The sequence below is a fragment of the Sinohyriopsis cumingii genome, chromosome 14, assembly GCF_028554795.1.
Source record: "Sinohyriopsis cumingii isolate HCF-2022 chromosome 14, ASM2855479v2, whole genome shotgun sequence".
Taxonomy (NCBI): domain Eukaryota; kingdom Metazoa; phylum Mollusca; class Bivalvia; order Unionida; family Unionidae; genus Sinohyriopsis; species Sinohyriopsis cumingii.
In genome coordinates, this window is record NC_142974.1 from 102,593,788 (window position 1) to 102,618,927 (window position 25,140).

The 25,140-nt window shown below is 37.2% G+C and overlaps 1 protein-coding gene across 13 annotated transcripts in view; it reads right to left on the reverse strand.

Moving 5' to 3' along the window:
* The window catches only part of LOC149784510 (potassium voltage-gated channel protein Shaw-like), a 167,953-nt gene extending 160,328 nt beyond the window's left edge, over window positions 1-7,625 (reverse strand). For 6 of the 13 annotated variants that reach the window (XM_089932599.1, XM_089932597.1, XM_089932596.1 and 3 more), the window contains exon 1: window positions 7,463-7,624. The gene's annotated coding sequence lies outside the window, so the exon portion shown is untranslated. Of the gene's footprint in view, window positions 1-7,462 lie in introns of all 13 variants that reach the window. The other 7 variants (XM_089932607.1, XM_089932606.1, XM_089932603.1 and 4 more) reach the window with 3 other exon arrangements.
* Window positions 7,626-25,140: the final 17,515 nt, after the last annotated feature.

Consider the following 25,140-nt stretch of genomic DNA (forward strand, 5'->3'; position numbering starts at 1 on the left):
GAATAAAAAATCTTCTTTGCAGTTTCAATTGCCATTAAATCATTGATTACAGAAAAGCACAAGCACGTGTTATTTGGAAAAGCAACATCTGATTCTACAAGTGCGCTTCTACAGTCTTAAGACGTTTACAATGCCAACTTATCTTTGACCCTGTTAATCAGGATATGGAAGCTCGGCGCAGATATCTGTAATACTGTTGACATTAGTAATGAAATTGAATTACTGATAAAGCAATAAAGGGATTTCAAGAGAAGCATGTCTGCTTTATATCAGGTCCTTCACCAATCAATACATTGGTAGATGGTATGCGTCTTTTTTCTATTAGACTGGCGTGGTTACAGGTGATGGATCTTGGTGTGGTAAAGGGAGACAAAGTCGGGAATCAGTCAAAAGTGATCATTCGGAAGACCATACAAAACCGTCAGAAGAAAGGAAACGTAGATGGTAATTAACTTGTCTATAACAGAGAGAGAGAGAGAGAGAGAGAGAGAGAGAGAGAGAGAGAGAGATGGTCAAGAAGAAAAAGGATAATAACACACGGCTATGATTGTTAAAGATATACCGCTAATTCGTGTACATTACGTGCAGCCAGGGACTTGAATGTCTTGTACGTTTTAATCCGAAGGAACTGACTATTTTATCTGTGTTTGTTTAATTTACTTGCACACTTAGACTCTTCAACGGCATTGCACACTGAAATGCTTTCATTGTACAATAAAGTTTTAGACCATGTTATTCTGTTCTTTTCGACAATCCAGGATCTAATATGCTGACAAAATATTGACACAACATGCAAAGAGAAGGAAGCGAAGCAAGAGGATCGATTTAAAATAAAAATGCGACAGGATCAACATTTTTCTTCATTACTTGCATAAGTTTATAATAAGTCATATGCTGATAATATTAATTATTATAAATTACTTTTAAGAATTTTGATTTTAATTGTTTTCAAAAAAAGACACATTTTCCGTATATTATCGAGATTTACAAATTAGATGCCTGAACGCATACCTTAAAGTGTATTATATGCCAAAGCTGGTTTAAGTGTACGTGATACACGTAATCACGTGTTCAAAGTGCTCTTTGTACAGGGAGAATACAAAACCAATGACTACCAATCCTTAAGGTTATTAGAAATAAGTTGTTTTCTTATGACGCACTTTGTGTCGCTGAGTCAAGGATTGATGCCTCCCATATTAAACTTTCAATTAACTCTCCTAGAAAGAGTCATGTTTCTAATTTGTTAGGTCACATAGTACAAGGGCATTTGGTATATTATCGAGGACGAGAAGTATACTACCATATACGTACACCTGGGGTTTTGTGCTAGCAGGAAATAGTGTAAAATATTCACAAATGCCTTGCACTTAAAAGTCAATAAAAGAAGAAAAGGATTCACTTTTTAATATTAGAGATTTATAAAGTGCGGTATAATTATAAAGTTTGAATGTATTATAGAGTTGAATAATCATGGTTTTGTGTGCAAGAAGAAGAAAAACGAGGCTAGTATCACGTGACTGTTATATCCAATCATATTGCAGAAAACCCATTTAGTTAATAATAATTGAAATTATTAAATCATTTATTCTGTAAGGTCAGATTTGTTCTCAGTATCCTTTTTGTATTTCATTATTATGTGTTAAATGAAGGACCAGTTCGTCCAAAACGTACTTATTGATTCTTGTAAAATAGATCATTTGGAAGCAGACTAGTTTGATTTTGTGGGTTTAACGCCCCTTTTGCAGGACTTGATAGGATTGCTGTTAATGGCGGCCAGTATATCTGATGGAACAAGAAGCCAAGACGACCCCCGATAGCACCACTAATCCACAGGCAGCTAATGACAAGCTTTCTCACATACATGCGTTTATTGTGTTGAGACTCATATTCACGCGGACGTGGATGAGATGTACGAGTGATCTGTAAAGGCGAGGGCCGTTGCCCTCCCGGGGTGCCAGGAGGTGAGATGTGTGAGTGATATGTAAAGGCGAGGGCTGTTGACCACCCGGGGCCCCAGGAGGTGAGATGTGTGAGTGATATGTAAAAACGAGAGCCTTTGATCACCCGCAACCCTAGGAGCCCCAATTAGTCATGATCTTTGAATGTTCATGACTTTAAATTAAAATAAATTTATTAGAAATTGGCGATTATTTTTGGCAAAAAATCTTAAAAACGTTTTCTGTGACAGTAAAGAAAATCTCACAATACATACCACGCCATCTTTCGTTAATCTGCTGATTATTTATAACGTTTCTAAATATTTACGTTGCGAAGGTCCAGAACAACTTTGACAAAACTAGTCCAAGTTTAGAAATGCTTTGGATTCTGGGATAGTTGCACTACTGAAGATAATACAAATTCGAAAATGCAAGCTGCATTACTGAAAATCAGAAAAGATTCGAAAATGGAAGCTGCACGAGTCGTTACGCGTCTACCAATCAAGTCTGAGTCTCTTTTTCTGGAAAAATGTCTGGGGACTCTTCCACAACGAAGGAAAAACGAATTATGGTTTCTGCAACTCCCAAAAGGTCACACCAATCTACACCAAATTTTAGATTTTTCATAAGTCCTTTTTCCTAATCTAAAATTACTTTTTAGAACCCTCTTTCTGAAAATATCCAAATATCTACTAATCTTTCTATCTTTAATAAACGCTTATCTAATCCAACAAATGGGCCATCGCAGTACTATGACACGGCATATTGATGTCCGACATACTAAACTTAGACACGCATGTAGCCCTCCTCAAATCTCACCTCGAAATAGTGGATTTAGTTATTCTGCCAAGTGTTTATGGTAATCTTGTAAAAACGCATTGTGTAGCTCTAGGTTTATTAATGAAAGGTGATTTCGAAGTAAGTAAAGAAACAAATTCTGTAATATTCATAAATGTTCGGGAATATATAAACGAAACTAGACATGTTTAATATTTACATTTATATTATAAGTAAAAGAATATATGAAATAAACGAAATGGACAACAGTGACCGTAGCCAGAGCAACCCCCCCCCCATTAATTGTTTATTTATTTAACCGTATAGTCATATGTTTATTCTAATTTTCTTTGAAATGCTATATGCCTTTTAATATACGAAATTGTTGTTCATGTTTTTTTTGATGTACTTAAATACTTATAAACTGAACGTCATCTTTTGATCAATTTGTACGTTTAAGGGAAGGACCTGGATGAGTCAGCCAACACATATCCAATACCATATTGCTTAATACAATGACAATAAAAAATATATGTTTAAAACAAAATAGTTTAGTGACAGTCGGTTTGAAAATAGTACATTGATTAATCTTTCTGCTGGACAATCAACTATCGCATAACAAACGTTCCAATGGACCGCTTCCCAGTCCGATCATCAATCTAGCTGTCGATGTTTGCTTAATTGCAGATTTACAGGTAAAAGTAGGTGGCTGACAAATTTAGCTTGCCCAAACAGTCAGACACCTATACAGTGTTCATGTATAATTTAAAATCGTTATAAATCAAAACCGTTTAATCCAATTATCATGCAATGTATTTAAATCTTGATTTTTTAATCAGTTTAATATATTCAATGAGAAAACAGATTGCAAATAAACCACTATCCTAATTATCAGACGGACCATACTCTTGAAATTAAAAAAAGAAGAAAAAGACGGATTATGTGGGTATGTGAGAAAGCTTGCCAGTAGCTTCTCGTGGGTCGGTGGTTCTTTCCGGTTTTTTTCCCGGGTTCTTCTTCCACCATTGATACTGGCCGCCATGTATATCGTGTGCTAAAAAATGGCATTAAACCCTACACCACCACCAACAACAACAAAAGAGGGGGGGGGGGGGGAAATCCCACCATGAATTGTAATGCATGCACGCCACGTTTGCCTGCAGCGAGGCCTGCTTCGCATAATTCCTCGATTCGAAAGTTAATTAAAAATGGTGTCGATTGCATAGCCTGTAGTCCGGGGGATCAATCGATTCTTCATTAACAAGGCACGGCTAAGTGAAAATCAATTGTGTCGCACCCCATGCTTCTGGGAAGAGCTAGAGTGCTAAACTGACGCGAATTTCGATGCGCTACGGGGAATATTTTAACGCGTCTTTGCTCCTCACATGTTAAAAGGTTGAATAGAACTGGATAACTTGCATATACAGAAATACTCGTGCACGCGTGTACTGATAATTTCTTCTCGTGTAAAACGAATTTTATTTCTTTAAAAAAAAATCCTTTTCAGGTAACAACATGACGTTGGAAATCCACTATATAGCTTATTATGCTATAAAGGTTATCAAGCATAAGTAAATTCGAATCTTGAAAAACTTGAAAGAGCCCGTGGTTGATGTTCAAAGTATACATTGTTTTGAATAGCCAGGAAAAGGATGCTCTAGAATTGTAAAGAAGACTTAGAAACTAAACGATGACAAACATTCCACCGTGCAATAAATATGTGATGGTGACCCACCCATTAACTTGAAGACCAGTCAAAATCAGTCAACAAAACTTTGAATTACAAAATAATTGCTTCTCTATACAAAACACTATTTTTCACGCGAAAAGAGTGATTTGTCACATTTTGCTCTATGTACTTTTAAACACACACCATTTATGCGATTCAATATATTCTAGAAGTTTATTCTGGTGTTACACGAGCGTCAACTGTATGACGTTTTATTGGCGTGACGGTTTTGTTAACGTCACGGTTGTTGTTGTTGAGTTTAATTATAGTAGCGTTCGCACAATTGTGCATATGCCACTTTTTTCTGACTGCACCGCAGCCTGCTAGTTGTTCCTGGGGAAGGGGATGGTGCCACCTCCCCCAGGCTTTTATGGATTCAAGGAACCCTGATAGTTTGGCCTCAATCTGTGGGTCCATAAAGGTCCCTACAGTTGAATGGTTGGCTGTCATTAGTGGGAAGGAGAGCTCGGGAACGGTCCTGCTTGCTTTACATCGCTGGTTTCTTGTTGCATTTGCTTTTTTTTTTTTGCTTTTTTTTCCGAGATTTTTTTTTTGTTTTCGAGATTTTTTTTTCTTCTTCAAAATGTTCTAAAAGGAGGGGGGATGTTCTATGCTGTTTAGTTGACGCGATACATGGTTTAATTGACGTGATAACTTTGTTGTTGTGACAGCTTCAATTTGGTGACGGATTTATTGGCGTGACGGCTTAGTTGAAATAGGGTTTTACTGGCGTAATGGCTTTGTTATGACGGCTTCGTTGACGCAGGTGTAGTGACAGCATGGTTGACGTATGCGTCATTATTATGTTTTGAATTTACCTAAGTTTCTCTGATATTGTGGCATGTTCAATCATTAAACTTGATGGGTGTACTACCAGTCACAGTTAAAGGTTACCGTGACTTGTTTTTCATGCTCACCTCTTACATTAAATTGATGCATTTAGCTCAGTTTCTGTAACACTGTGTTATGTAATGTCATGAAGCTTGACGGGATATTCATCTTGAAGGCCGTAACTCACCCTAGGAAAAAGTAGATCACAGTGACATACTTTTCTTGCTTTATCAAATTTGCAAGGTTTATGGATTATGTCACGCGTGTCTGATTCGAGTTAATCGTGGATTGCGCGCAAGCACGCGTGCATGCGTGTGTGTGTTTGTGCATGTGTGTGCTTGTATTTTTTTAAACGCAGCCTTAAATTTTTTAGTCATATCGCTACGATGTCTCCAATGCGGGAAGTCGTGGATTCGATCCCCGGCCGAGTCATGCCAAAGACTTACCAAAATGGTACTAACAGCTGCCTCGCTTGGCACTCAGCATTAAGAGGTTAGTCTTAGGACTGGTCGGCCCGGTGTCAGGATAATGTGACTGGGTGGGACATCATGCCACATGTCTGCGGCATGATGCCCCAGTGCTAGACATCACTATAAACTGCCACACTGCAGACATCGTAGCGATATGACTGAAACATTGTTAAAAGCTACGTTAAAAATCCAAATCACACACACTCACACGACATCTGCTGTGTGGCAGTTTATAGTGAAGTCTAGCCCTGTAGCGTCATGTCCCACCCATCACATTATCCTGACACCGGGCCGACCAGTCCTAACACTAACCTCTTAATGCTGAGCGCCAAGCGAGCCAGCTGTTTGTACCATTTTTATGACTTTGGAATGAGTACGCTGGGTTTCAAACCTGTGACCTACATCATCTCAAACCGACGATCTAACCATCTCGGCCACCGGAATAGTTTTGTGGTTTACGATATATAAAGTCTACGCGCGCAAAATTAGATGTCAATAGTTGGATTTCAAGACCTACGTGTGTTATATTTTCCTTTATAAATTCCGTAAGTGTTATTTATGCGAATTAATATATATATATATATATATATATATATATATATATATATATATATATATATATATATATATATATATATATATATATATAAAGGTATGCATACCGGACTGCTAAATATCTACTGATTTTGATGCAAATTCCAGGATGTTGACTCAAATGCTAGCTAAAACACTTTCCGTTTCTGGTCATAACCATGACAATATTTAAATGAGCTATGTATGTCAAAGGAATCATTCTGTGTAAATACATTAAACAAAACCAATAATAAAACAGATTTAAATAAGTCAAAAATAGAGATATAAATGCCTACACATATACAAAGATTTACGTACACGTACACAAAGATATTTAATGCATAAATACATTGTCATACATGAACAGGTAAGTAATCGAGTAATATACAAACATCAAATGCTTGAATATGTTTTTATATAATGTGCGATATGGAAAATTTGACTGCCTTTGGTAAGCATCACGTTTCTAGGTTTTAAAAAATATGTAACAATTATTGACTAAATACTGCACAAAACGATGCATACATTGTATAGCCATATTGTTCAATTAGCGCAAAAGGAGCTAACTTGATCATATCAAAGGAGCAGTAAGGGTCCATGTCAATACTGTGGCCACATTTAATACAGGCCAGTCAAGGAAGTTAATTACAGCCACGCCGGCGTAGCTGACGCTATTCAACGATGCAATCGATAACGAGGACATCTTTTGTCATTCTAATGAGAAATCTGGGACCCGGTACCGTACCAATTTATCGCCAAAGCGTGTCACTGGGAATACACACTATCGATGATTTCGCATTTATTTACTGAGTAACGGTCCACTCCGCTCACAAATACACGTTTTAGTGTTGATTTGGATATAGCATGTTCATATATTTCAGAGATATTATTATGTAATTATTTGTCTTATTACAAGGGGAAATCCTTCTTTTTTTTTACCGACCTAAAACAAAAACTTCGAAACATTGCAACAGTTTTGGTAAGAAAACAAGTCACGTCGACTCGATCCTAATATCACAAGGCAGACGTGGGTCCCAAAAAATCATGCATAATTAAACCAAAATCGGAACCTTCGTTTTTCCCCGCATCGTGGTTGCCTGTATTCAAAAGATTGGATTACCAAAGAAAGAAAACAATTCACATACCTTTACTGGGCACTATATATTCCTCAACATTTGCTGATGGAGAGAAATTCCTTGTAGTTTAAAAACACAAATTACGCCAAAGGAATGTTGACTACCGACAACAAGGAATCTTCCGATTTCAGACACATCGACTTCAGCTGCCAACCTAATCGATAAACTAACTGACGGCTGGACGGGCCCATTCCTGTATAAAGGGGAGATACGTCGTGAGAGCCTGGCAGCTCCTGTGTTAAGATCAATATCAGTGTAAGAGCCACATAAAGCATTTTCTTCTACAATACTGCAAAATGCATTCTTTTTGAACTTCAGACTCAATTATTTTGATGTGCTCTTTTCTAACTGCATATGACTTACATTCTAGAGATGTAACCTAGCAATAATTTAATTTGCGACAGGTTATAAAAAAGGTCCTGCATTAACTTCGCAATACAAGCCAGGTCATACATAATTTTTATTACACCATAAACACAATTCTAGCAATATCACTGGTCAATTATCAAGATTAAAAAATATAGTATTTCTGTTAAAACTTAGCCTAATGAGCTGTGCTAACTCCCTCTGGCAATACACTAGGTAATTATTTTTAGCAGACAACCTCCACTTCAAACGTTTTGCCTGGCTGTCTGTATGTATGTCTCTGTCTGTCTGTCTGTCTGTCTGTATCTCTCTGTCTCTCTGTCTCTCTCTCTCTCTCTCTCTCTCTCTCTCTCTATATATATATATATATATATATATATATATATATATATATATATATATGTGTGTGTGTGTGTGTGTGTGTGTGTGTGTGTGTGTGTGTACGTGTATGTATGTATGTATGTAATTAAAAGTAACAAGCATGTAAGTTTTACGGTCCCTTCTTGGTCATTACACAGTGTACTTTCCTGATATGACTTGAAGTGTGCAAATCAAATGATATCAAATGATATAAATTGTAACTAATATTTAGCTAATAGAGTTACCTTAATTACAGTTTTGCAATTAAAAATAGATAAAATATTTAATCTGCTTAACCAGGCGATTGGATTATCTTTTTCAGGTTATAAAACTTCATCAGGAAATGTTAAAATGGAAAACATGTCTGAACTATTTTGAAACAACCTATATAATGTAGCATGTGCACATATATTATCAAAACCCAGCTACGCTCCTTTATCACTCGTGTCCGCCTGTACGGAAATTTTCTCGTTTTCAAAATCGATACTAAGATTATATTTATCACACTGTTTTATTTTCTGTGTAATAAGGACAAATCATATCCAGCGTTTCATTTAATTCTGTCTTAGACTCTGTGCCTTTAGATTCTTTCGCGAGAAGACATGGTCCCAGGTTTGAGTTGAAGCTATATTGCATAATTCGATTTAAAAAAAAAAAGATCAGTCACCACCATACATATATCCAGTCAATAGAACATTTGACTACAACATTATCATTGTTCAGTACTGGATTTCCCATAGAAATTCTTTGTGATGTCACATAGTACGCTTGGTCAAGTCAGCTGCAGCTGGAACAAATGAGGCGCGATATACATGGATTTTGATAGAGCTAATTAAAAACGCTTATATCGCCCAAAATGTATGTTACTCGCAACAATAAGTTCACACAAATGCAGTGCTGAATATGGTAGAAGACAAAGCTTTACAGTCGTTGAAGGTTGTCTGAAGTGAAACTTAATGGACACAGAAATTGTAGAAAATCTAGAGGTGTTTTTGAAGATGAGATGTGCTGATTTGCACTCACATGGCACGAGAGTTTACAAGACTGAATGTTTTCTCTTGCTACCGGATATTTGCATGATTTAGTTTCAAACTCTGAAGAAAAAAATCCGTTTGAAATGTGTTTTCGAAACATATCATTTCATTATGACTCCTTTACTATCTCTAAACCCTAATTTCCTCTTTATTCAATTAAGCAAACTACGTTTTATCAGCAGCGAAACTTTTTACTCCGCCTGTATCAATATATACGTGACATAGACAACTTAAACATCCATGCTTTGTTCCCTGTAGGTATATGCTAATTCGGGGGAGGGGGTTCCCCCTGTCCCCCCCCCCCCCTCCATGACGTCCCTGGGTATATATCTTGATTATTGAAAATGATATACATTTCGTTTCTTTTATATTTCGATGTAGGAACTATATCCGCGGAATCAATTTAGTTTATGGGAAATCAATACTAGTTTTCACCTCCTTTTCCGTAACGGACCAAGGTGAGAATATGGATTTTGTTATGAAATACAGAGCGTACAAGCATTCGCTAAAAATACGTGGGAGGATTTGAAATCTAATGGCTTAGGATTCAATTGTTTGCTCGAGTGCTTCATAAAAGTTTAATATGTACAATAAAATGTAAAATGTGTACGATAGACATTTTTATGTGATCAATGAACCAGGAGTTTCCTATAAAAACACAGAAACATTTGAAGTCTTTCTTACAGAATGTTGAACTTCAAATACTAACTTATATGTAATCTGCCTGCTTCTGCGAAAACAGATCATACCACTTAGATACAATTAAGAATTAATTTTGAAGATAAGGCAAAAAGCATCAAAATATATGACATTGTGATGCGACAAAGAATCAAGTTGATTATGCTTTGCACTTACACGACATTGTCCAGATATACACTAGGGCAGTAAGTAGTACAGTGGGGGTACAATAGCTTCAAACATCACGTCACTCAATAAAAACGATGTCGTCTTTGTGGGATGGATTTGTGTGGGTGGGTGGGTGAATATTTTCTGAATATTAAATAACAAATGAAAACATGAATACACTTATTTTGTTGGTATATTCTCCTGAATAAGGATCATAATTTAATTTTAAAATATATCGCAAAAGTCCAATTGTTGTTTTTCTTTTCTTAGCAACGTCTAGATTTGAATTTCATTGCTGGAATGGATTCTTTTTTCACTTCTGTTTGTTTTGCATTGGATTTCGTCGCTGGAATGTGTTCATCCATTTCTGAAAGCCCCTCTCCTTTTTCCCGTTTTATCCTTCAACTTTGAAATGAACACTCTGGAGACCAATATAATTTTTCCTGAGAATGACAACATGCATGTTTATTTTTGTCTCGGAATCTTGTTTCGCGTGTCTTTTACGTTCTATTTATTTGACGCTCTGGGCATTCTCTAGCGTAGTCCTTTCTCAAGACAGATTTAGCAGTTATCTTCTCTTCAGTCTCGAGATGAGTTGCCTTCATTTCCTCCAATTGTTTGGTTCGATGCGTATATGTGAATGGCTCTCTGTTAATCTCCGACTTGAAGTTTTGTATGTGGCTCATCTTTCTTCATTTGTTGAATGTAGGAAAGAATGATATTATTGAAAAACGCTCACCCTAGCGATTTTGAACACGAGATGATTCAGCCATATCCGATTCCATCCTACTCTTCTTCACTACTACAGAGAGAGTCAACATAGGTCAATAAAGATATCAATCCTAGCCCCTGAAGGTCAGTTTCACCATGAAGCCACAACAAAAATGACATCCTGAAAATTTAGAACGATCGCTTACATATTTGCAGTCAAATTCAAAGTCTTGAATTCCTACATTTATTACCGACTTATTGAAGTGTGAAAGATGAAGCGGACGTTCCAAACTAAAAGGCTGATCGTATGCAAACTCTCGACACTTACGTACCGTTTCAAGTCTCCAGTCTCCCAAAATCTTGAACAAAGTTCAACACGTCCAATAATCAAATGATGAACATGCTATACGAGATGGAAAAGCTACCCTTCATATGACATACGTTTTACCTCCTTCAGACAGCGGAGCAACCAGAGCTGTATGTGTGGATCAACTTACCACTACAAAAGCAAGTATTGGAAAGACTGAAAACGACGAAAATCAGATGTGTTTAGCCCGCGCGATGGTGATAGCTAAGGCTTAAGCATTGAAAACGGAATGGAAACGATTATGGAAAACATCTGCCAATCTCAAAGAAGTAAAACATTCGTAGCAGACGGATTGTAGACCTCATAAAATGCCAAAAATGAACAATTCCCTCGTCTTGCATATTTTGACAGTTTACCATCAAATCACATCTGGAGACATCTAAGGGATCACTACTTCATATTTCAACAACAACAAAAATTACAAAATTCCTTAAAACTTTAGGGTATTGTAGTCCTTGTAAAAACATAATTTTCTGACCAAAAGTACTTTGAAACATTTAGGTATACACATATAATCAAAATAAAACTTTCAGATTTTGAAAAGTGTCGGAGGCGTTTTTGAGTTTATAAATAGCGCAGAGGGATGAAGTATACATATTCGAACAACTGCGGCTTTTATCTTAGAAGCTGATGGATCCATGTAAACATCAGTAAAAACCCACATATGAGAAAAAGGAACGTGTTTTATGGAAAAGACGATTGTATAGATGGGATTAGTTTCATGAATGGGACGGAGAAAGAATAAATATCATAAAGTTCAGCAGATAAAACGGATCTACACGCTTCCAACCCATGGAAAATTACTGGAAGTAAGTAGATAGGGAGAAAGAAGGGCGTTTCAAAACTCCATGCAATCGATTATTAATAATCAAGTTGATAGCATGATTTCGAGTCGATGCTTGTAGCAAATTTAAATCACAGTGAAAGTTTTACATAGATTATTGATGGAGGAATGGATATGAATTCGATACAATGGATAAAGCTATCATTACTGGAACTTAATGTGGAGAGTGAAAGCGTTCTCATTCTTTTGACCTTGGATTAAGCGCATGCCTGTAGTGCATGCTAACTGCGTAATTGGAGACTGTTTCTAATGTCATTAATATTGTCTAATTCAGAAAGCTGTTACTGTTAATCTTCAATACTGAAAATTTATTCGTTGCGCTTTGCATGTACTGCAAATACAATGAGCAGTGCGCTTTACATTTACTGCAAATACACTGAGCAGGGCGCTTTGCAGGTACTGCAAATACACTGAGCAAGGCGTTTTGCATGTACTGCAAATACACTGAGCAGGACGCTTTGCATGTACTGCAAATACATTGAGCAGGGCGCTTTGCAGGTACTGCAAATACAATGAGCAGTGCGTTTTTCATGTACTGCAAATACACTGAGCAGTGTGCTTTGCAGGTACTGCAAATACACTGAGCAGGGCGCTTTGCAGGTACTGCAAATACATTGAGCAGGGCGCTTTGCATGTACTGCAAATACACTGAGCAGGACGCTTTGCATGTACTGCAAATACATTGAGCAGGGCGCTTTGCATGTACTGCAAATACACTGAGCAGGGCGCTTTGCATGTACTGCAAATACACTGAGCAGTGCGCTTTGCATGTACTGCAGATAAACTGAGCAGGGCGCTTTGCATGTACTGCAAATACACTGAGCAAGGCGTTTTGCATGTACTGCAAATATACTGAGCAGGGCGCTTTGCATGTACTGCAAATACACTGAGCAGGGCGCTTTGCTGGTACTGCAAATACAATGAGCAGTGCGCTTTTCATTTACTGCAAATACACTAAGCAGTGCGCTTTGCAGGTACTGCAAATACATTGAGCAGTGCGCTTTTCATGTACTGCAAATACACTGAGCAGGACGCTTTGCATGTACTGCAAATACATTGAGCAGGGCGCTTTGCATGTACTGCAAATACACTGAGCAGTGCGCTTTGCATGTACTGCAAATACACTGAGCAGTGCGCTTTGCATGTACTGCAAATACACTGAGGAGTGCGCTTTGCATGTACTGCAAATACACTGAGCAAGGAAGGCGCTTTGCATGTACTGCAAATACATTGAGCAGGGCGCTTTGCATGTACTGCGAATACACTGAGCAAGGAAGGCGCTTTGCATGTACTGCAAATACACTGAGCAGGGCGCTTTGCATGTACTGCAAATACACTGAGCAAGACGTTTTGCATGTACTGCAAATACACTGAGCAGGGCGCTTTGCATGTACTGCAAATACACTGAGCAGGGCGCTTTGCAGGTACTGCAAATACAATGAGCAGTGCGCTTTGCAGGTACTGCAGATACACTGAGCAGTGCGCTTTTCATGTACTGCAAATACACTGAGCAGGATGCTTTGCATGTACTGCAAATACATTGAACAGGGTGCTTTGCATGTACTGCAAATACACTGAGCAGGGCGCTTTGCATGTACTGCAAATACACTGAGCAGTGCGCTTTGCATGTACTGCAAATACACTGAGCAAGGAAGGCGCTTTGCATGTACTGCAAATACACTGAGCAAGGCGTTTTGTATGTACTGCAAATACACTGAGCAGGTCGCATTTCATGTACTGCAAATACATTGAGCAGGGCGCTTTGCATGTACTGCAAATACACTGAGCAAGGCGTTTTGCATGTACTGCAACTACACTGAGCAGGGCGCTTTTCATGTACTGCAAATACACTGAGCAGGGCGCTTTGCATGTACTGCAAATACACTGAGCAAGGCGCTTTGCGTGTACTGCAAATATACTGAGCAAGGCGCTTTTCATGTACTGCAAATACGCTGAGCAGTGCGCTTTGCATATACTGAAAATACACTGAGCAGGGCGCTTTGCAGGTACTGCAAATACACTGAGCAAGCCGTCTTACTTTGTTAATTTGTTTTAGTTTATGTTCTTTATTTATTTTAGGGTGCGGTTGGTTGTTGTGTGGTCGTGTACAACGTCACAGAAAGGACATTAAAAAAACCCACTGTTTAACGGAAGTATTCAAACAAGCACTCTCATATAGTACAACCCGTTTACGCTCATTTTGTACTTAACTTATAATGAGAGAAGTTTAACTTTGATGGTTATGGATTCTATGTCTATTTTTTATTTGTACTTTTATCTCATTATTATCCTAGTAAGTCATACTTCATTGTTTTAAAGTGTATTTCGATAAAATTAACTTCATTTTTTGAAAAGTAATTAAGAGTTTCAACCTGTTTCAATATTTCCTTTCATACTTTCATGTCAATAAGCTGGCGATATAAGTGATTTATGTTGTCCATCTGTGCGTGGGTTAATCTGTCTTCAATGTCCATATACAATATCGTTTACAGCTACACTTATAATAACTATGGGTAAACTTGGGATTAATATGTATTTACCATATAGATTAAAATAGGGCTGACCCTTTGTATTTTAGAAGAGAATGAGAGAGAGAGAGAGAGAGATGTGATAAGGTAAACTTTCAATATCACTTTGAGATGCCCCCCACGTTATATTTACTCGAGACATTTGCTTGCTTATCCATTGCTTTAAAATAGGATATTAAAACTGCTTTAGTGCCAAGAGAACACATTACTATGTCCTTAAACTCTATCATCGCATGGTCGACAGCAGCCAATGCTCTTTTATTATCATATAAATTAATGTGAACACATAAACATCCGGTCGCACCGTTTGCGCCTTAGATTACCAGTGTTTGAATTGTCACGTGACCATAATACATGTTGACAGTTTCTATTTTTAGATTTGGAAAGCTCTACGTACGTCGAAGTTTATCGCCTTTAAACGTGATTTCAGCCTTTTTACATGGAGCATGAGGTTAATTTCGATACTTTTCACCATTAAAAACCAAAGTAAAATATTTCGAAAGTTTATGCAGTAGTATTGAAGAACTGGTACAGATCCTTTTAATACATCGACTTGGAACACGTACAACAGAACGAAAGATGACGATCTTTTGCTACATTAATGTTGAATCGAATATTTGCTCAACGTCCGATATTTCACAGGATGAATACTTGGTGGATCCAAGTAATACTTTTATCTAATCAATGACAAATAAGAAGATTTGATCTTGGTAGATACGAAGAAGCATGGAGTTCCATCTTATAAGTTTTACCACTATCGTCATTGCTGCTTCCATTACAGCATGTGCAGGTTTAAAATGATATTCGGAATCTTCTAAGACGAACGTTTATAAGCGTTAACCAACGAACATTCCGAAAAGACTGTGATTTGCTAGTAGCAGACCTAAACATTACGGTTATCTGTACCAAGACAAGAAAGGACAATTTCATACTAAATGGAAAGAGAATTGACTGACACTGAACATGACTAGGGCTGGAATTAAGAAGTAAACATGGATGTATTGAAAGAGTGCTTAAAGACAGATTTAAATCCAGACTGTCATTTTACATGGATCTTCCTGCAAAAAAAATTGTACTGTACACTGGTTTGATAATAAAATCGTCTGTCGACCCTGGAAAAAAGTGTATTAGATGTTCCACGAGGAACGCGTATGACTTCCCAATCACATCACAGAACCGCACGGGTATCTTACACAACGAAATAATTCCAAGGCAGAAAGATAACTCAGAACAGAGACACACATTTAGAAAGATTAATTGGACACATAAACAATGTAATGGGTCATGCTTTCAGAGTGTTGCGGCACGGCCTTGTTCCTCTGTAGAAACGGATGTCATACGCTTGCCCATCGTATATCATTCAAGCAGCTACAAGTCATTCTTTATACAAGACTGACGAGCATAACGAATGAAAAGAACACAAGCGTCCCATAGCTTTGCCTGTTTAGTGTGATTTTTCTAGTCGATTCCAGACTTTCAACGGGAAATGACTCCACTATTTGAATAGAACCATTCCCAAAGGTTTTTGCGAGTGCATGGTTTATTTACTTGGGATGTCGAGACCAGCTACAGTGTTTCGCTTGTGACGTGAAGCTCCACGAATGGTAGTGTAAAGATTAGGCTTACCTTGAACATGCTAGATGGCTAACCATCTTTCTTGGGTCTGTCCAGTTTGTAATACCGACGGATGTTTTAAAAGAGGAGAGGGTTCCCATTTTTCATTTTGAGCTATAAGAACGCAATCATACAGAATTTATACAGATTGAAGTGAAATTCAACAACGTAAGTGCATCCTCGATGACATAAAATGAATAACCAATTGTATATGCTTGTTTTCATAGCAATGGTTGAGGAAGCCAATAGCATAGTCGGGAAGAGACTCCTTGGTACGAGTACGTGATAAAACTAGTCTGCGAACACGGTATAAAACTCGCCGTCCACGATTCCTTCGTGTAGAGAGTGAATCGAATTCCGTGGAAGGAAGTTACTGAAACGACTCAAGCCTTATTGGATCACCTAACTCATTTTTAAAAGAAATCATTCCACCAGACGATACGGCTTCTTCCAATTTAGGAGTGTGTGTCATGTTTGTACGTCTTGTCATCTTTGGTGTCATGTTAGGAGAAGACGAAGAGGGAATATAAATTTGGTTTATACATAAAGGACATTATCTTAACGTTATAATTATTTACAGGGGTTAAATTTATTTGATAAAGTAAGCCCATCTTACAGAGAATCTAAATGCTCATTGTGGAACATTATTTAAATAAATCTCAAGTTAAAATGTTAGCAAAAGACTTAGTAACACCTTACTTGAATTATGCTCATGACGACACCACTCATTTGTCACGTGCACATTTAGTGTTCCATTTAAAACCTATTACTGCAGATTATTTGAGATTTCAAACGGATTTATTCCAAGATTGGAGTCAAGAAGGAGTCCAGTAATTAAAAAGTCACTTTCACGCTTTCGGTTTCGAACTAAACAACCTAGAAGAAAAAATAAATCCCACTCACCTCCATTTTCTATGACAGTATTCAACATGACTTCCTTTCTATTTTATCCTCCTGCCCAAATGATTCGTGCGCTGCATGCCATACATCGCGTGAAAAATGTGTAAGTGTGTTCACATGTGTTAGAAGACAGTCTGAAAGTTTTGTGAAATGGTTTACATTCACGGTACGTTTAATGCTTCATGGAATCATCCACATTCCTAAAGATAGACAACGTTTTGTTTTAAAATGCATAAAATAACCCTGACACAATTGGCCCTATCAAATACACACTTATAAAATTACTGTACACACCGATCGACCCCACTGTGTAATCCTCAACCTCAGGGCAAGGACAAGGCAGGAAAGGACATTGAATAATATTCAGAACCCAACAGACAGGACCAGAAAAGAAGAAGAACTATAATAAATTTCTATATCTTGGAGTACGAAACTAAAATTGTTCACCGAGATTACTGCAAATCTTCCCAAACCAAACTCGGTATGTTTGCCTTGCCGCAGACAACGATGACGACCCAAAAGTCCCGTGGGTATCCCAATGTCAACCAATTGTGTATGTGGCAGTTTTAGCTGCCTTCCAAATTGAAATGCAAAAGGGTAATCATATGATTATACTTAGCACATAAAAGACAAAGTCACAAAGAATACAGACAACACCAATCTAGAAGCCTATTTCATCCATTCATTGTTCAGTGAAGTGGACGTCTGGCTACACAACAAACTTGTCAGCAGCAGCATGGACATTTGCATTTAACGAGCTTACTTAACGAATCTTATGATACATGGAAACGAAGCCAAAAACTCACGCCTTGATGCATAGGCGATGTGAAAACCTGACACCTTTGTTGACTTCAACGACACAGGATCTACAGAAGATAACGGTTCATTCAAGACCATGGCAGTAACAAGTGGTATTTCGACTCTATAAAACCTGACCAGCTCAGTGAGGAGCTCTCAGCTAGACCTCAGTAGTACAGTGAACGCGAGCTTGTATGTAAAACGTGAAACCTAAACTCTGAGTTAACCTAACTCTGAGTTAAGTGATCGTAGACTATTAACATAACATGAAATGCGAATCCAAAGAACAGCCGACTGAATCCATACCTGTCTCCACCGATAGAGGAAAAGAACAGTGGTTGTATTGTTGTAAGAATTAAACAATTGTCGAGCTGATTATGGTTTTTAGTTTGGCAAAGAACCTCGATTTGAACTACATCAATAAGGAAGTTTGATTCAGATGACTAAACGTGTATAGGTTACTGTAACCCGGGTGAAGCCGGCTTCGATATATATTCAGGACAAATATAAATACCCTATGTACACTAAATTTTAAATAAATCGGCTACACACTATGCTAGTTAATTTTATACTAATTACAAGTTGCTGATTTAGCACAGCTGGTTGTTAGGGTCAGCCCTTATGAATTAACAGTCAGAATTTGATCGAAAGTACGTTTATGGCGCTTTAAAGTGACTTCATTGACGCTTGGTGACTCCAACCGTCTGTGGCCCTCTTGATTCTAGTTCAGACATACTACCATAAAGGTTAAATAGTAAACGTGACTTACATGGCCGAAGGGCGGATAAATCTGTCAAAATTCTTAATTATTATCGCCGACTAAGCACAGATGAAAGAATTTTGATCCAGCCAGCACAGGTGGGAAAACTGAGGGAAATATTGCCATATTTAGAAAAAGTGGATCACCTTTTGTCCTGAGTAAAGCACTATTACTGCCAGACTATATATATCTAGAGGAGAATGAGCTCCTGCTGGATGGGGAAGAATCTTCTACAGGATGTAATGGATGAAGTGGACAAGATTAAAACGGCTGGTGTGGAGGAATTAAGGGAAAGGGATAACGTAAATAGAGGGAAGGATTAAGAACGCTTGAACGAAGGATGGGGCTGAGGAAATGGGGGTGGGGAAAGAAACAACAAATAAAAGCCACATAAAAGCAAAGAAAAAAATAAAAATAAACAAAACACTGCGGAAGTAGTATTCAGAACTACCCACGATCTCGCAGGTCCAGACTGGTAGCTGGAGGCCTATGGGCCTCGTTATATTGTTCATGTCACCTTTGGGGTAATAGGGCTCAGACACGAGTGCCATGATGTACCTCTGCCGTTGAGCCGGGCCTGGTAGATGCAGTTGTGAAGGCCACCTATTACAGCATAGATTATTGACAACTACCAACGACGCTCTTCAGGATAACCAAGATCTCTCAGATATATCATTCAAACTGTTGCTTAAACTATTGTTTTCATGTGTGTATGTTGTTATCTTTTGTCTATGGTTTTCTCTTCTGCACCAAAACTTTAAACCCGTTCATTCATCTATTGTATGCGCTAATGTAAAAGTATGATATAATGTTTGTTTCTTTGTGAGGACACTTATGCTTCTCTTGGTTGATAGTAAATAACTATATTTGTGTGTATGTGTGAACATTCATAACTCTTTTGCCCACTAGACCCCGCTTTGGGGACTTGTATATATGTAAGTGTGAACGTGAAAAGACGTTTTGTCTGCTACTCTTCCTTGCTGTACATTTTGCTGCCTAGTCAGATTGTGTGTTAATCAGAAGGCTTAGGTGCATGTCAGTAGGTGTATGCATTGGTTATTAGATGTGAGTGTTGGTCAGATACATCATGCAATAGTAATTAAGCTTGAGTGGTGGTCAATTAAACGATGTGTTGGTGTTGATTAATAGGTGTTAATTCTGTACAGTAGGTGTATTTTTACATGACATATTACATATCCACAGTGTCATGCTAATGTTAATCCATCGGATATTTTTAACATTATAATACCCCTTGAGGCCAGAGTGCCATAATAATGTAATCATATTGACTAATGTTAAATACCCATTGAGACCAGTGCCACTTTCCGTAATGTTAATTCCCACTGAAGCCTAAGTCCCAGTCTTTAATGGATAGAGTGGTACACTGATAGCTTATTTCTTGATCGAAATTCCATAATTTAGACCAGCTGTGTTAATAATACCCGTATCAAGCTTAACCATTTGGTGAATCGTTTCAGTAGGAAAGCTGTGTCAACATTAGCGTGTAATTTTCGTGGTAGATGATTAAATTTTATCGACGGCAGCGTGTCGTTGACAATGGTTGCCTATTGTTATCCTTTAATTTATCCTATACATTATGCTGAACAAATATCAAGCTCATGGAACGAAAATAAAAAAATGCTTTGTGACGTCGTCAATGCTATTGAACCCGATAGAGTGTTTAGAGAAAAGATTAACAGGAAATTTGCATCCCGCGTTTAAGACTGATATGTATAGTGCAAACTTAAAGATGATCTTTCTCGCTTTACTGCAATTAATACAGTATTAGCGTGATTCGGTAAAGCACACATATAAATGTCACAATAACCGATAACTCTTCTAGCTGATGCAAAGAAGTGAGAGAGAGAGAGAGAGAGAGAGAGAGAGAGAGAGAGAGAGAATGATTGGTACATTTTTCTTGAACGGATGTTTCAGAAACAAAATGTTGCAAAAAACGACAATACAGCTATTCAGATAAAATATTATCTTCAGGAAAACAGATTACATAACTGAAGGAAATGGAACATAAATTATGCATGTACGTATAAACATGTGTGTATGTGTAATTGTGTGTGTGTGTGTGTGTGTGTCGGGGGGGGGATTGTTGTTGTTTGTTATTGTTGTGGGGTTTAACGCCATTTTTCCGCATTTTTATACAATGCGGCCAGTATTAATGGTGGAGGAAGAATCCGGGAAACCCCGGAAAGAACCACCGACCCACGAGAAGCTACTGGCAAGCTTCTCACATACCCACACTGGCTGAATCCGAGACTCCCACATAAACTCCCACACACATGTACAAACATATAATATTTTGATTTTTTTACCATTTGCACTGCACATTTTAAGATGAAAACACGCGTTAATAAAATTAACCCATGCTTGGATCACGTGCGTATGAGAGAGATAGTTTATAGAAGTTTTGTTGATAATCCAAGCTTTATAAAAAGGACAGTCTATCGGTCTCACAGTACATCGCGCCATCATGCAAAATACAAGAGCGACTGGTGAGGTCCATTAATGGCTTTTCTTTTCTTTCATCTTTTACGCGCTTGTCGTTCAAACCCGTATACGTCTTTGACAAATTGTGACCTTTCTCGTTCATACATCACTATTCATTGAGAGGGTTTTACTTCATGATATTGTCTTTGATACAAGAATCCCAAAATCCTCCAGAGAAGTGGTAAAAGTGAGTAATTTATGATCTCTTTGAAGTCGGTGAACATTATTTTCTTTTGCTCTTTGCTATTGGAGAAAAAGTGATTTCCCATTTAGTTATACATTTCTGGGCTTCCTTAATTACTGTTCTTCATACTTCGGAAAGACATACGAAGTACTTCTTTGATAAATGTTTGATTTACGTATATTTATTGGAATATTTAATGAGAACCTGGTTATGTGTCGTTTGACGCGTAAGACTCTAATATCATCAAAATAACGCGTAGGATATTTCCTGTCAAAAACAAATTTTATTGCAAGTGTCAAAGCACTAAACGTGGTTTGATATACTGAGTTAAAAAAACGAACTTTAAATGTTTCATAGAGGCTAAAAAATATGATAAAGAGTGTAGGTGACTGAAACAAAAACTCATTAGATGTTTTACTGAATTATAAGTTGTACTAAACGCCTCGTTCGAATTTATCCTTTGAAGATTACATTAAACAAAAATGTAAAATACCTGCTATGTAGAGATCAAGTAACAGAAGAGTGATGGAAAAGTAGGAGGAATGGAGAGCAAATGTTGATAAAATGTATTACGAATGTAAAGAATATCGTAAATTGAGAAACCGAATAAAGAGAGTAAAACGAATACGTATCACGAATAAAGACTTTTTAACTTAAATTTACAAGAGAGATAATTTTATTGCTATAACGTGTCTGATTGATGTAGAACCGTGCTGTCCAACCTTTTGGACACCATGGGCCACTAAAAATGTTTTTCTTGAAGCCGAGGGCCGCAGCAGAAAACTGAAAAGCAACGCCTATATGGTTGCACGAGCTCTGGCGGGCCATTTAAAATCAGCCCGCGGGCCTATGGTTGGACAGCACTGGTATATAAGACTTTTATATCTCAAGGGGTCTATTTTCAAGCGCATGACAGTAAAACACTCTTGATATAGAATGTTGATTAAAATAAGGAAGCAAGTAAGCAAGGGGTTAAGTTCGTTTTAAAGGCCTACATTAGGTTAGTATGGACTATTCCCCCATTTTCTGAGAAATATCTACATATGCCGTTGGTTTCCAGCCAGATTCCCCATTTTATAATCCTGTTTCTAGGAATTTATTGGGAAAATATTCTCATACTTTATACTTGATACGAATCATCTGGGTATGTGGATATAAACAGTGTGATTCGAATAATGACAGTCACGAAAATGTTGAAACCCGAAGAAGAGATTAGCTTTTTTTAAATTTAAAATGGTATTTTGTTTTATCCTGAAACTCACCAAATCTAAATTTATTATAAACAGGTTCAATGATAATATATTTTATATTGAAGTCATGGCAAATATGTCCTGCATTTGTACGAATAATTTCTTGTTGGAAGTTGGCCCAAATTAAAAGCAATACAATAGATAAAACAAATTAAACTCAGAAAATCAAGTTCGCTGTGTACCTGACCAGGGACATGTATTTTGTAAACAACATAATGCATAGCTAATATTTCTTTATGCGTGTTTTAAATATTCAGGTTATTATTAATATACACGTTTACCTGAATTTGAATTTAAAGATACTGTCTTAATTCTGACCTCAGATCTTCTAGGATGGGAAATCCCATGAAGTCACCGAGTATTTTCGGAAAATGTTATTTGCGACTTAGGTCAAGCAGAAGGCTAGATAATCTTGTTCATTTTATATATAAAAAACTCATTCTTGCCTTAACATCTTAAAGCAGAACAGTCTTATTATTGTGTTTAGTTTCTCATATGGGTTGATTTATTTATTAAAATTATTATTTACAAGATCAAAATGTGCTCATCAATAATGCTCTTGTACTGGAATATTAATTTCGAATTATAGTAAATTCATACAAGAACATTTTGGATTATATTATTGTGATACATCAAAAGACTCTTAACACCTCGCCGAAATCCAGGCCACTGGCACATTAGCACGCTCGAGTCTACAGGAACATGAGCACATTCAATATTGGAACTTATTAGGAATACCACTGGAATTCAATTTGAACTTTATACATTTGGACATGTGATAGAAACGTTTGGACTATTTGGGATTTAATTTAGAATACTGTAAAAAAAAAAATCACTTTGCATTCTAGGGAAATAAATTATTTTTTGAATTTAATAAATCTCGATGGTTTTCGCTCTTTTATGTTACCATAGAGTCGTTGCAACTATATTGCGCTTATAAATGGCGTTAAGTACTAAAACAACAACACCAACAATAGATTATTTGGCCTTAGGCAATATTTAGTTTTCTGTGTTGCTGATCAAAATCAGGAAGATCTTGAGAGAAAAAGAATACTCAGTTTTCTATGATGAAAGTGATATACCATTTAATGCCGATAAGAATAAGTGAGATAAAGAATTGTAGTCTCTGTGTGTATTACGAGTTCTCGAACCAGCTTTTAAAGGTAAAAGTTTTCGTCATCGCTAATTGGGGTGAAACAGCTTCAAGATCTGACAGAATTTAAGTGCCGGTTGGGGTTGTTGGAAGCAAAAGTAGCTAAAAAAAAGGAAAACAATTATAAGTTGTTTACCAAGCCAAAATTATAAGTTTAATATCTTCAATATACTACACAACTAATTTGTAAACGATGAACATTTAGATTTATGATAATTTAGTGTTCTGTTTTGCGTTATTATAGGCCGTTGTTAAAGCTACCGTAGGACGTCTTTAGATATAGTGTAGGACGTCTTTAGATATAGTGTAGGACGTCTTTAGATATGATGTGGAATGTCTTTACAGCTAAAATTTATATATGCAAGAAGAAACAAAAATCAAATTTTTCAAATCCATATATTCATTCTATGTATGTATGTATGTATGTATGTATGTATGTATGTATGTATGTATGTATGTATGTATGTATGTATAAATGCATGTATGTATGTATGTATGTATGTATGTATGTATTTCAAGCTGCTATGAATTACTGCAAATGGAATTTGTTTACATCGTTGTACGCTTCTCTCCGTGATTATCAGAAAAATATTTATATTTTTGTGTACTTAAATTTTTTGTTGGTAGAGAATCACAATATTCTGTTGAACAACATCGTCTTGACCATGACTGCCAAGATCTTTCGAATGTCCTATGAGTACGTATGTCCACGTATGTCCTATGAGTACGTATGTCCTATGAGTACGTATGTCCACGTATGTCCTATGAGTATGTATGTCCACGTATGTCCTATGAGCACGTATGTCCTATGAGTACGTATGTCCACCTATGTCCTATGAGTACGTATGTCCTATGAGTACGTATGTCCACCTATGTCCTATGAGTACGTATGTTCTATGAGTACGTATGTCCACTATGTCCTATGAGTACGTATGTCCTATGAGTACGTATGTCCACGTATGTCCTATGAGTACGTATGTTCTATGAGTACGTATGTCCTATGAGTACGTATGTCCACGTATGTCCTATGAGTTCGTATGTCCTATGAGTACGTATGTCAACGTATGTCCTATGAGTACGTATGTCCACGTATGTCCTGTGAGTACGTATGTCCTATGAGTACGTATGTCCTATGAGTACGTATGTCCTTTGAGTACGTATTTCCACGTATGTCCTATGAGTACGTAGGGCTTATATTTTATCTAAGCGAGCTTCACATTCCGGATTGTCATGGTAAGATAAATTGATAAAGTACGGCAATTGGTCGAGCAATGATCGATACTTCTCGACATGGAAAAGGAGACAAAAACACGGACGATACTTCCCGAATTTCTCTCTGTGTATCTGACCCCCCCCCCACACACACACACACAACACAGAGGTTTCAGGGTAATTACAAAATTAAATTCGGATCAGAAGACCTTTGAATCGGATTGTGCAACAGGCACATCCTTATCTTGCCTTTGAAAC